Source organism: Oncorhynchus mykiss, chromosome Y (genome assembly GCF_013265735.2).
Source record: "Oncorhynchus mykiss isolate Arlee chromosome Y, USDA_OmykA_1.1, whole genome shotgun sequence".
In the NCBI taxonomy this organism is placed as follows: domain Eukaryota; kingdom Metazoa; phylum Chordata; class Actinopteri; order Salmoniformes; family Salmonidae; genus Oncorhynchus; species Oncorhynchus mykiss.
Window position 1 is genome coordinate 1,082,434 of NC_048593.1, and position 15,378 is coordinate 1,097,811.

Consider the following 15,378-nt stretch of genomic DNA (forward strand, 5'->3'; position numbering starts at 1 on the left):
TAAAGCTTTATCTCCAAGCATATTTTTCGCGTGACAGGCGGGGATACTCACCACTATACTAACGAGGAGCTGGTGTGGTGGACGTTTGAAAAAACGTGGAGCATTGGTACTAACTATACGTTTGCAGTGTTGGGCTTTAACACTTCTAACAAAAACATATGTATAGACTGAATGGTTAGAGCTAGAAACTACGGTGACCCCTCTATGGAAAGCTGAGACTCTCACGAAAACGTACATGTAATCGATTTCGCTCTATACCACTCACAGGCCACACACTCGTAGTTAGAAGGTGACGCGTTTGTGGGATGTCCCAGGACATTGTCACAAATGCCAAACTCAAGACAGTTGTCGATGACTAGTTGGTTACTCGTTTCCCATTTAACAACTTAAGCCTTGCACAAAGTAAATCACCTCACACACTGGACATCTACAATGGATTCACCAAAGTCTTCTGAGAATGAGTAAATGTCCAAACTGAAAATGAAAGCAAAGTCAGATTTTTCAAGAGTCAGTTGAGATTTCTGTTGGCCTGGCAATCGAGCACAGATTTCTCCCTCAGGGGTTTGCATACTTCTCGAAATTACATGTTCAAAACATCCTGCATTGGCCGGGAATCGAACCCGGGCCTCCCGCGTGGCAGGCGAGAATTCTACCACTGAACAACCAATGCCTTGGAATACTGAGATAATGCTGGAAAATCGTATCATAAAGCTTTATCTCCAAGCATATTTTTCGCATAGTGGGCTCAGCTACATTGTTCAGCCTAAAAAAAAAAAGCAGTCCTTTCTCCCCGTCGGGGAATTGAACCCCGGTCTCCCGCGTGACAGGCGGGGATACTCACCACTATACTAACGAGGAGCTGGTGTGGTGGACGTTTGAAAAAACGTGGAGCATTGGTACTAACTATACGTTTGCAGTGTTGGGCTTTAACACTTCTAACAAAAACATATGTATAGACTGAATGGTTAGAGCTAGAAACTACGGTGACCCCTCTATGGAAAGCTGAGACTCTCACGAAAACGTACATGTAATCGATTTCGCTCTATACCACTCACAGGCCACACACTCGTAGTTAGAAGGTGACGCGTTTGTGGGATGTCCCAGGACATTGTCACAAATGCCAAACTCAAGACAGTTGTCGATGACTAGTTGGTTACTCGTTTCCCATTTAACAACTTAAGCCTTGCACAAAGTAAATCACCTCACACACTGGACATCTACAATGGATTCACCAAAGTCTTCTGAGAATGAGTAAATGTCCAAACTGAAAATGAAAGCAAAGTCAGATTTTTCAAGAGTCAGTTGAGATTTCTGTTGGCCTGGCAATCGAGCACAGATTTCTCCCTCAGGGGTTTGCATACTTCTCGAAATTACATGTTCAAAACATCCTGCATTGGCCGGGAATCGAACCCGGGCCTCCCGCATGGCAGGCGAGAATTCTACCACTGAACAACCAATGCCTTGGAATACTGAGATAATGCTGGAAAATCGTATCATAAAGCTTTATCTCCAAGCATATTTTTCGCATAGTGGGCTCAGCTACATTGTTCAGCCTAAAAAAAAAAGCAGTCCTTTCTCCCCGTCGGGGAATTGAACCCCGGTCTCCCGCGTGACAGGCGGGGATACTCACCACTATACTAACGAGGAGCTGGTGTGGTGGACGTTTGAAAAAACGTGGAGCATTGGTACTAACTATACGTTTGCAGTGTTGGGCTTTAACACTTCTAACAAAAACATCTGTATAGACTGAATGGTTAGAGCTAGAAACTACTGTGACCCCTCTATGGAAAGCTGAGACTCTCACGAAAACGTACATGTAATCGATTTCGCTCTATACCATTCACAGGCCACACACTAGTAGTTAGAAGGTGACGTGTTTGTGGGATGTCCCAGGACATTGTCACAAATGCCAAACTCAAGACAGTTGTCGATGACTAGTTGGTTACTCGTTTCCCATTTAACAACTTAAGCCTTGCACAAAGTAAATCACCTCACACACTGGACATCTACAATGGATTCACCAAAGTCTTCTGAGAATGAGTAAATGTCCAAACTGAAAATGAAAGCAAAGTCAGATTTTTCAAGAGTCAGTTGAGATTTCTGTTGGCCTGGCAATCGAGCACAGATTTCTCCCTCAGGGGTTTGCATACTTCTCGAAATTACATGTTCAAAACATCCTGCATTGGCCGGGAATCGAACCCGGGCCTCCCGCATGGCAGGCGAGAATTCTACCACTGAACAACCAATGCCTTGGAATACTGAGATAATGCTGGAAATCGTATCATAAAGCTTTATCTCCAAGCATATTTTTCGCATAGTGGGCTCAGCTACATTGTTCACCCTAAAAAAAAAAGCAGTCCTTTCTCCCCGTCGGGGAATTGAACCCCGGTCTCCCGCGTGACAGGCGGGGATACTCACCACTATACTAACGAGGAGCTGGTGTGGTGGACGTTTGAAAAAACGTGGAGCATTGGTACTAACTATAAGTTTGCAGTGTTGGGCTTTAACACTTCTAACAAAAACATCTGTATAGACTGAATGGTTAGAGCTAGAAACTACTGTGACCCCTCTATGGAAAGCTGAGACTCTCACGAAAACGTACATGTAATCGATTTCGCTCTATACCACTCACAGGCCACACACTCGTAGTTAGAAGGTGACGCGTTTGTGGGATGTCCCAGGACATTGTCACAAATGCCAAACTCAAGACAGTTGTCGATGGCTAGTTGGTTACTCGTTTCCCATTTAACAACTTAAGCCTTGCACAAAGTAAATCACCTCACACACTGGACATCTACAATGGATTCACCAAAGTCTTCTGAGAATGAGTAAATGTCCAAACTGAAAATGAAAGCAAAGTCAGATTTTTCAAGAGTCAGTTGAGATTTCTGTTGGCCTGGCAATCGAGCACAGATTTCTCCCTCAGGGGTTTGCATACTTCTCGAAATTACATGTTCAAAACATCCTGCATTGGCCGGGAATCGAACCCGGGCCTCCCGCGTGGCAGGCGAGAATTCTACCACTGAACAACCAATGCCTTGGAATACTGAGATAATGCTGGAAAATCGTATCATAAAGCTTTATCTCCAAGCATATTTTTCGCATCGTGGGCTCAGCTACATTGTTCACCCTAAAAAAAAAAGCAGTCCTTTCTCCCCGTCGGGGAATTGAACCCCGGTCTCCCGCGTGACAGGCGGGGATACTCACCACTATACTAACGAGGAGCTGGTGTGGTGGACGTTTGAAAAAACGTGGAGCATTGGTACTAACTATACGTTTGCAGTGTTGGGCTTTAACACTTCTAACAAAAACATCTGTATAGACTGAATGGTTAGAGCTAGAAACTACTGTGACCCCTCTATGGAAAGCTGAGACTCTCACGAAAACGTACATGTAATCGATTTCGCTCTATACCACTCACAGGCCACACACTCGTAGTTAGAAGGTGACGCGTTTGTGGGATGTCCCAGGACATTGTCACAAATGCCAAACTCAAGACAGTTGTCGATGGCTAGTTGGTTACTCGTTTCCCATTTAACAACTTAAGCCTTGCACAAAGTAAATCACCTCACACACTGGACATCTACAATGGATTCACCAAAGTCTTCTGAGAATGAGTAAATGTCCAAACTGAAAATGAAAGCAAAGTCAGATTTTTCAAGAGTCAGTTGAGATTTCTGTTGGCCTGGCAATCGAGCACAGATTTCTCCCTCAGGGGTTTGCATACTTCTCGAAATTACATGTTCAAAACATCCTGCATTGGCCGGGAATCGAACCCGGGCCTCCCGCGTGGCAGGCGAGAATTCTACCACTGAACAACCAATGCCTTGGAATACTGAGATAATGCTGGAAATCGTATCATAAAGCTTTATCTCCAAGCATATTTTTCGCGTGACAGGCGGGGATACTCACCACTATACTAACGAGGAGCTGGTGTGGTGGACGTTTGAAAAAACGTGGAGCATTGGTACTAACTATACGTTTGCAGTGTTGGGCTTTAACACTTCTAACAAAAACATATGTATAGACTGAATGGTTAGAGCTAGAAACTACGGTGACCCCTCTATGGAAAGCTGAGACTCTCACGAAAACGTACATGTAATCGATTTCGCTCTATACCACTCACAGGCCACACACTCGTAGTTAGAAGGTGACGCGTTTGTGGGATGTCCCAGGACATTGTCACAAATGCCAAACTCAAGACAGTTGTCGATGACTAGTTGGTTACTCGTTTCCCATTTAACAACTTAAGCCTTGCACAAAGTAAATCACCTCACACACTGGACATCTACAATGGATTCACCAAAGTCTTCTGAGAATGAGTAAATGTCCAAACTGAAAATGAAAGCAAAGTCAGATTTTTCAAGAGTCAGTTGAGATTTCTGTTGGCCTGGCAATCGAGCACAGATTTCTCCCTCAGGGGTTTGCATACTTCTCGAAATTACATGTTCAAAACATCCTGCATTGGCCGGGAATCGAACCCGGGCCTCCCGCGTGGCAGGCGAGAATTCTACCACTGAACAACCAATGCCTTGGAATACTGAGATAATGCTGGAAATCGTATCATAAAGCTTTATCTCCAAGCATATTTTTCGCGTGACAGGCGGGGATACTCACCACTATACTAACGAGGAGCTGGTGTGGTGGACGTTTGAAAAAACGTGGAGCATTGGTACTAACTATACGTTTGCAGTGTTGGGCTTTAACACTTCTAACAAAAACATATGTATAGACTGAATGGTTAGAGCTAGAAACTACGGTGACCCCTCTATGGAAAGCTGAGACTCTCACGAAAACGTACATGTAATCGATTTCGCTCTATACCACTCACAGGCCACACACTCGTAGTTAGAAGGTGACGCGTTTGTGGGATGTCCCAGGACATTGTCACAAATGCCAAACTCAAGACAGTTGTCGATGACTAGTTGGTTACTCGTTTCCCATTTAACAACTTAAGCCTTGCACAAAGTAAATCACCTCACACACTGGACATCTACAATGGATTCACCAAAGTCTTCTGAGAATGAGTAAATGTCCAAACTGAAAATGAAAGCAAAGTCAGATTTTTCAAGAGTCAGTTGAGATTTCTGTTGGCCTGGCAATCGAGCACAGATTTCTCCCTCAGGGGTTTGCATACTTCTCGAAATTACATGTTCAAAACATCCTGCATTGGCCGGGAATCGAACCCGGGCCTCCCGCGTGGCAGGCGAGAATTCTACCACTGAACAACCAATGCCTTGGAATACTGAGATAATGCTGGAAATCGTATCATAAAGCTTTATCTCCAAGCATATTTTTCGCGTGACAGGCGGGGATACTCACCACTATACTAACGAGGAGCTGGTGTGGTGGACGTTTGAAAAAACGTGGAGCATTGGTACTAACTATACGTTTGCAGTGTTGGGCTTTAACACTTCTAACAAAAACATATGTATAGACTGAATGGTTAGAGCTAGAAACTACGGTGACCCCTCTATGGAAAGCTGAGACTCTCACGAAAACGTACATGTAATCGATTTCGCTCTATACCACTCACAGGCCACACACTCGTAGTTAGAAGGTGACGCGTTTGTGGGATGTCCCAGGACATTGTCACAAATGCCAAACTCAAGACAGTTGTCGATGACTAGTTGGTTACTCGTTTCCCATTTAACAACTTAAGCCTTGCACAAAGTAAATCACCTCACACACTGGACATCTACAATGGATTCACCAAAGTCTTCTGAGAATGAGTAAATGTCCAAACTGAAAATGAAAGCAAAGTCAGATTTTTCAAGAGTCAGTTGAGATTTCTGTTGGCCTGGCAATCGAGCACAGATTTCTCCCTCAGGGGTTTGCATACTTCTCGAAATTACATGTTCAAAACATCCTGCATTGGCCGGGAATCGAACCCGGGCCTCCCGCGTGGCAGGCGAGAATTCTACCACTGAACAACCAATGCCTTAGAATACTGAGATAATGCTGGAAATCGTATCATAAAGCTTTATCTCCAAGCATATTTTTCGCGTGACAGGCGGGGATACTCACCACTATACTAACGAGGAGCTGGTGTGGTGGACGTTTGAAAAAACGTGGAGCATTGGTACTAACTATACGTTTGCAGTGTTGGGCTTTAACACTTCTAACAAAAACATATGTATAGACTGAATGGTTAGAGCTAGAAACTACGGTGACCCCTCTATGGAAAGCTGAGACTCTCACGAAAACGTACATGTAATCGATTTCGCTCTATACCACTCACAGGCCACACACTCGTAGTTAGAAGGTGACGCGTTTGTGGGATGTCCCAGGACATTGTCACAAATGCCAAACTCAAGACAGTTGTCGATGACTAGTTGGTTACTCGTTTCCCATTTAACAACTTAAGCCTTGCACAAAGTAAATCACCTCACACACTGGACATCTACAATGGATTCACCAAAGTCTTCTGAGAATGAGTAAATGTCCAAACTGAAAATGAAAGCAAAGTCAGATTTTTCAAGAGTCAGTTGAGATTTCTGTTGGCCTGGCAATCGAGCACAGATTTCTCCCTCAGGGGTTTGCATACTTCTCGAAATTACATGTTCAAAACATCCTGCATTGGCCGGGAATCGAACCCGGGCCCCCCGCGTGGCAGGCAATAATTCTACCACTGAACAACCAATGCCTTGGAATACTGAGATAATGCTGGAAATCGTATCATAAAGCTTTATCTCCAAGCATATTTTTCGCGTGACAGGCGGGGATACTCACCACTATACTAACGAGGAGCTGGTGTGGTGGACGTTTGAAAAAACGTGGAGCATTGGTACTAACTATACGTTTGCAGTGTTGGGCTTTAACACTTCTAACAAAAACATATGTATAGACTGAATGGTTAGAGCTAGAAACTACGGTGACCCCTCTATGGAAAGCTGAGACTCTCACGAAAACGTACATGTAATCGATTTCGCTCTATACCACTCACAGGCCACACACTCGTAGTTAGAAGGTGACGCGTTTGTGGGATGTCCCAGGACATTGTCACAAATGCCAAACTCAAGACAGTTGTCGATGACTAGTTGGTTACTCGTTTCCCATTTAACAACTTAAGCCTTGCACAAAGTAAATCACCTCACACACTGGACATCTACAATGGATTCACCAAAGTCTTCTGAGAATGAGTAAATGTCCAAACTGAAAATGAAAGCAAAGTCAGATTTTTCAAGAGTCAGTTGAGATTTCTGTTGGCCTGGCAATCGAGCACAGATTTCTCCCTCAGGGGTTTGCATACTTCTCGAAATTACATGTTCAAAACATCCTGCATTGGCCGGGAATCGAACCCGGGCCTCCCGCGTGGCAGGTGAGAATTCTACCACTGAACAACCAATGCCTTGGAATACTGAGATAATGCTGGAAATCGTATCATAAAGCTTTATCTCCAAGCATATTTTTCGCGTGACAGGCGGGGATACTCACCACTATACTAACGAGGAGCTGGTGTGGTGGACATTTGAAAAAACGTGGAGCATTGGTACTAACTATACGTTTGCAGTGTTGGGCTTTAACACTTCTAACAAAAACATATGTATAGACTGAATGGTTAGAGCTAGAAACTACGGTGACCCCTCTATGGAAAGCTGAGACTCTCACGAAAACGTACATGTAATCGATTTCGCTCTATACCACTCACAGGCCACACACTCGTAGTTAGAAGGTGACGCGTTTGTGGGATGTCCCAGGACATTGTCACAAATGCCAAACTCAAGACAGTTGTCGATGACTAGTTGGTTACTCGTTTCCCATTTAACAACTTAAGCCTTGCACAAAGTAAATCACCTCACACACTGGACATCTACAATGGATTCACCAAAGTCTTCTGAGAATGAGTAAATGTCCAAACTGAAAATGAAAGCAAAGTCAGATTTTTCAAGAGTCAGTTGAGATTTCTGTTGGCCTGGCAATCGAGCACAGATTTCTCCCTCAGGGGTTTGCATACTTCTCGAAATTACATGTTCAAAACATCCTGCATTGGCCGGGAATCGAACCCGGGCCTCCCGCATGGCAGGCGAGAATTCTACCACTGAACAACCAATGCCTTGGAATACTGAGATAATGCTGGAAATCGTATCATAAAGCTTTATCTCCAAGCATATTTTTCGCATAGTGGGCTCAGCTACATTGTTCACCCTAAAAAAAAAGCAGTCCTTTCTCCCAGTCGGGGAATTGAACCCCGGTCTCCCGCGTGACAGGCGGGGATACTCACCACTATACTAACGAGGAGCTGGTGTGGTGGACGTTTGAAAAAACGTGGAGCATTGGTACTAACTATACGTTTGCAGTGTTGGGCTTTAACACTTCTAACAAAAACATATGTATAGACTGAATGGTTAGAGCTAGAAACTACGGTGACCCCTCTATGGAAAGCTGAGACTCTCACGAAAACGTACATGTAATCGATTTCGCTCTATACCACTCACAGGCCACACACTCGTAGTTAGAAGGTGACGCGTTTGTGGGATGTCCCAGGACATTGTCACAAATGCCAAACTCAAGACAGTTGTCGATGACTAGTTGGTTACTCGTTTCCCATTTAACAACTTAAGCCTTGCACAAAGTAAATCACCTCACACACTGGACATCTACAATGGATTCACCAAAGTCTTCTGAGAATGAGTAAATGTCCAAACTGAAAATGAAAGCAAAGTCAGATTTTTCAAGAGTCAGTTGAGATTTCTGTTGGCCTGGCAATCGAGCACAGATTTCTCCCTCAGGGGTTTGCATACTGCTCAAAATTACATGTTCAAAACATCCTGCATTGCCCGGGAATCGAACCCGGGCCCCCCGCGTGGCAGGCGAGAATTCTACCACTGAACAACCAATGCCTTGGAATACTGAGATAATGCTGGAAATCGTATCATAAAGCTTTATCTCCAAGCATATTTTTCGCGTGACAGGCGGGGATACTCACCACTATACTAACGAGGAGCTGGTGTGGTGGACGTTTGAAAAAACGTGGAGCATTGGTACTAACTATACGTTTGCAGTGTTGGGCTTTAACACTTCTAACAAAAACATATGTATAGACTGAATGGTTAGAGCTAGAAACTACGGTGACCCCTCTATGGAAAGCTGAGACTCTCACGAAAACGTACATGTAATCGATTTCGCTCTATACCACTCACAGGCCACACACTCGTAGTTAGAAGGTGACGCGTTTGTGGGATGTCCCAGGACATTGTCACAAATGCCAAACTCAAGACAGTTGTCGATGACTAGTTGGTTACTCGTTTCCCATTTAACAACTTAAGCCTTGCACAAAGTAAATCACCTCACACACTGGACATCTACAATGGATTCACCAAAGTCTTCTGAGAATGAGTAAATGTCCAAACTGAAAATGAAAGCAAAGTCAGATTTTTCAAGAGTCAGTTGAGATTTCTGTTGGCCTGGCAATCGAGCACAGATTTCTCCCTCAGGGGTTTGCATACTTCTCAAAATTACATGTTCAAAACATCCTGCATTGCCCGGGAATCGAACCCGGGCCCCCCGCGTGGCAGGCGTGAATTCTACCACTGAACAACCAATGCCTTGGAATACTGAGATAATGCTGGAAATCGTATCATAAAGCTTTATCTCCAAGCATATTTTTCGCGTGACAGGCGGGGATACTCACCACTATACTAACGAGGAGCTGGTGTGGTGGACGTTTGAAAAAACGTGGAGCATTGGTACTAACTATACGTTTGCAGTGTTGGGCTTTAACACTTCTAACAAAAACATATGTATAGACTGAATGGTTAGAGCTAGAAACTACGGTGACCCCTCTATGGAAAGCTGAGACTCTCACGAAAACGTACATGTAATCGATTTCGCTCTATACCACTCACAGGCCACACACTCGTAGTTAGAAGGTGACGCGTTTGTGGGATGTCCCAGGACATTGTCACAAATGCCAAACTCAAGACAGTTGTCGATGACTAGTTGGTTACTCGTTTCCCATTTAACAACTTAAGCCTTGCACAAAGTAAATCACCTCACACACTGGACATCTACAATGGATTCACCAAAGTCTTCTGAGAATGAGTAAATGTCCAAACTGAAAATGAAAGCAAAGTCAGATTTTTCAAGAGTCAGTTGAGATTTCTGTTGGCCTGGCAATCGAGCACAGATTTCTCCCTCAGGGGTTTGCATACTTCTCAAAATTACATGTTCAAAACATCCTGCATTGCCCGGGAATCGAACCCGGGCCCCCCGCGTGGCAGGCGAGAATTCTACCACTGAACAACCAATGCCTTGGAATACTGAGATAATGCTGGAAATCGTATCATAAAGCTTTATCTCCAAGCATATTTTTCGCGTGACAGGCGGGGATACTCACCACTATACTAACGAGGAGCTGGTGTGGTGGACGTTTGAAAAAACGTGGAGCATTGGTACTAACTATACGTTTGCAGTGTTGGGCTTTAACACTTCTAACAAAAACATATGTATAGACTGAATGGTTAGAGCTAGAAACTACGGTGACCCCTCTATGGAAAGCTGAGACTCTCACGAAAACGTACATGTAATCGATTTCGCTCTATACCACTCACAGGCCACACACTCGTAGTTAGAAGGTGACGCGTTTGTGGGATGTCCCAGGACATTGTCACAAATGCCAAACTCAAGACAGTTGTCGATGACTAGTTGGTTACTCGTTTCCCATTTAACAACTTAAGCCTTGCACAAAGTAAATCACCTCACACACTGGACATCTACAATGGATTCACCAAAGTCTTCTGAGAATGAGTAAATGTCCAAACTGAAAATGAAAGCAAAGTCAGATTTTTCAAGAGTCAGTTGAGATTTCTGTTGGCCTGGCAATCGAGCACAGATTTCTCCCTCAGGGGTTTGCATACTTCTCAAAATTACATGTTCATAACATCCTGCATTGCCCGGGAATCGAACCCGGGCCCCCCGCGTGGCAGGCGTGAATTCTACCACTGAACAACCAATGCCTTGGAATACTGAGATAATGCTGGAAATCGTATCATAAAGCTTTATCTCCAAGCATATTTTTCGCGTGACAGGCGGGGATACTCACCACTATACTAACGAGGAGCTGGTGTGGTGGACGTTTGAAAAAACGTGGAGCATTGGTACTAACTATACGTTTGCAGTGTTGGGCTTTAACACTTCTAACAAAAACATATGTATAGACTGAATGGTTAGAGCTAGAAACTACGGTGACCCCTCTATGGAAAGCTGAGACTCTCACGAAAACGTACATGTAATCGATTTCGCTCTATACCACTCACAGGCCACACACTCGTAGTTAGAAGGTGACGCGTTTGTGGGATGTCCCAGGACATTGTCACAAATGCCAAACTCAAGACAGTTGTCGATGACTAGTTGGTTACTCGTTTCCCATTTAACAACTTAAGCCTTGCACAAAGTAAATCACCTCACACACTGGACATCTACAATGGATTCACCAAAGTCTTCTGAGAATGAGTAAATGTCCAAACTGAAAATGAAAGCAAAGTCAGATTTTTCAAGAGTCAGTTGAGATTTCTGTTGGCCTGGCAATCGAGCACAGATTTCTCCCTCAGGGGTTTGCATACTTCTCGAAATTACATGTTCAAAACATCCTGCATTGGCCGGGAATCGAACCCGGGCCTCCCGCGTGGCAGGTGAGAATTCTACCACTGAACAACCAATGCCTTGGAATACTGAGATAATGCTGGAAATCGTATCATAAAGCTTTATCTCCAAGCATATTTTTCGCGTGACAGGCGGGGATACTCACCACTATACTAACGAGGAGCTGGTGTGGTGGACATTTGAAAAAACGTGGAGCATTGGTACTAACTATACGTTTGCAGTGTTGGGCTTTAACACTTCTAACAAAAACATATGTATAGACTGAATGGTTAGAGCTAGAAACTACGGTGACCCCTCTATGGAAAGCTGAGACTCTCACGAAAACGTACATGTAATCGATTTCGCTCTATACCACTCACAGGCCACACACTCGTAGTTAGAAGGTGACGCGTTTGTGGGATGTCCCAGGACATTGTCACAAATGCCAAACTCAAGACAGTTGTCGATGACTAGTTGGTTACTCGTTTCCCATTTAACAACTTAAGCCTTGCACAAAGTAAATCACCTCACACACTGGACATCTACAATGGATTCACCAAAGTCTTCTGAGAATGAGTAAATGTCCAAACTGAAAATGAAAGCAAAGTCAGATTTTTCAAGAGTCAGTTGAGATTTCTGTTGGCCTGGCAATCGAGCACAGATTTCTCCCTCAGGGGTTTGCATACTTCTCGAAATTACATGTTCAAAACATCCTGCATTGGCCGGGAATCGAACCCGGGCCTCCCGCATGGCAGGCGAGAATTCTACCACTGAACAACCAATGCCTTGGAATACTGAGATAATGCTGGAAATCGTATCATAAAGCTTTATCTCCAAGCATATTTTTCGCATAGTGGGCTCAGCTACATTGTTCACCCTAAAAAAAAAGCAGTCCTTTCTCCCCGTCGGGGAATTGAACCCCGGTCTCCCGCGTGACAGGCGGGGATACTCACCACTATACTAACGAGGAGCTGGTGTGGTGGACGTTTGAAAAAACGTGGAGCATTGGTACTAACTATACGTTTGCAGTGTTGGGCTTTAACACTTCTAACAAAAACATATGTATAGACTGAATGGTTAGAGCTAGAAACTACTGTGACCCCTCTATGGAAAGCTGAGACTCTCACGAAAACGTACATGTAATCGATTTCGCTCTATACCACTCACAGGCCACACACTCGTAGTTAGAAGGTGACGCGTTTGTGGGATGTCCCAGGACATTGTCACAAATGCCAAACTCAAGACAGTTGTCGATGACTAGTTGGTTACTCGTTTCCCATTTAACAACTTAAGCCTTGCACAAAGTAAATCACCTCACACACTGGACATCTACAATGGATTCACCAAAGTCTTCTGAGAATGAGTAAATGTCCAAACTGAAAATGAAAGCAAAGTCAGATTTTTCAAGAGTCAGTTGAGATTTCTGTTGGCCTGGCAATCGAGCACAGATTTCTCCCTCAGGGGTTTGCATACTTCTCGAAATTACATGTTCAAAACATCCTGCATTGGCCGGGAATCGAACCCGGGCCTCCCGCATGGCAGGCGAGAATTCTACCACTGAACAACCAATGCCTTGGAATACTGAGATAATGCTGGAAATCGTATCATAAAGCTTTATCTCCAAGCATATTTTTCGCATAGTGGGCTCAGCTACATTGTTCACCCTAAAAAAAAAGCAGTCCTTTCTCCCCGTCGGGGAATTGAACCCCGGTCTCCCGCGTGACAGGCGGGGATACTCACCACTATACTAACGAGGAGCTGGTGTGGTGGACATTTGAAAAAACGTGGAGCATTGGTACTAACTATACGTTTGCAGTGTTGGGCTTTAACACTTCTAACAAAAACATATGTATAGACTGAATGGTTAGAGCTAGAAACTACGGTGACCCCTCTATGGAAAGCTGAGACTCTCACGAAAACGTACATGTAATCGATTTCGCTCTATACCACTCACAGGCCACACACTCGTAGTTAGAAGGTGACGCGTTTGTGGGATGTCCCAGGACATTGTCACAAATGCCAAACTCAAGACAGTTGTCGATGACTAGTTGGTTACTCGTTTCCCATTTAACAACTTAAGCCTTGCACAAAGTAAATCACCTCACACACTGGACATCTACAATGGATTCACCAAAGTCTTCTGAGAATGAGTAAATGTCCAAACTGAAAATGAAAGCAAAGTCAGATTTTTCAAGAGTCAGTTGAGATTTCTGTTGGCCTGGCAATCGAGCACAGATTTCTCCCTCAGGGGTTTGCATACTTCTCGAAATTACATGTTCAAAACATCCTGCATTGGCCGGGAATCGAACCCGGGCCTCCCGCATGGCAGGCGAGAATTCTACCACTGAACAACCAATGCCTTGGAATACTGAGATAATGCTGGAAATCGTATCATAAAGCTTTATCTCCAAGCATATTTTTCGCATAGTGGGCTCAGCTACATTGTTCACCCTAAAAAAAAAGCAGTCCTTTCTCCCCGTCGGGGAATTGAACCCCGGTCTCCCGCGTGACAGGCGGGGAGACTCACCACTATACTAACGAGGAGCTGGTGTGGTGGACGTTTGAAAAAACGTGGAGCATGGGTACTAACTATAAGTTTGCAGTGTTGGGCTTTAACACTTCTAACAAAAACATATGTATAGACTGAATGGTTAGAGCTAGAAACTACTGTGACCCCTCTATGGAAAGCTGAGACTCTCACGAAAACGTACATGTAATCGATTTCGCTCTATACCACTCACAGGCCACACACTCGTAGTTAGAAGGTGACGCGTTTGTGGGATGTCCCAGGACATTGTCACAAATGCCAAACTCAAGACAGTTGTCGATGACTAGTTGGTTACTCGTTTCCCATTTAACAACTTAAGCCTTGCACAAAGTAAATCACCTCACACACTGGACATCTACAATGGATTCACCAAAGTCTTCTGAGAATGAGTAAATGTCCAAACTGAAAATGAAAGCAAAGTCAGATTTTTCAAGAGTCAGTTGAGATTTCTGTTGGCCTGGCAATCGAGCACAGATTTCTCCCTCAGGGGTTTGCATACTTCTCGAAATTACATGTTCAAAACATCCTGCATTGGCCGGGAATCGAACCCGGGCCTCCCGCGTGGCAGGCGAGAATTCTACCACTGAACAACCAATGCCTTGGAATACTGAGATAATGCTGGAAATCGTATCATAAAGCTTTATCTCCAAGCATATTTTTCGCATAGTGGGCGGGGATACTCACCACTATACTAACGAGGAGCTGGTGTGGTGGACGTTTGAAAAAACGTGGAGCATTGGTACTAACTATACGTTTGCAGTGTTGGGCTTTAACACTTCTAACAAAAACATATGTATAGACTGAATGGTTAGAGCTAGAAACTACGGTGACCCCTCTATGGAAAGCTGAGACTCTCACGAAAACGTACATGTAATCGATTTCGCTCTATACCACTCACAGGCCACACACTCGCATAGTGGGCTCAGCTACATTGTTCACCCTAAAAAAAAAGCAGTCCTTTCTCCCCGTCGGGGAATTGAACCCCGGTCTCCCGCGTGACAGGCGGGGATACTCACCACTATACTAACGAGGAGCTGGTGTGGTGGACGTTTGAAAAAACGTGGAGCATTGGTACTAACTATAAGTTTGCAGTGTTGGGCTTTAACACTTCTAACAAAAACATATGTATAGACTGAATGGTTAGAGCTAGAAACTACTGTGACCCCTCTATGGAAAGCTGAGACTCTCACGAAAACGTACATGTAATCGATTTCGCTCTATACCACTCACAGGCCACACACTCGTAG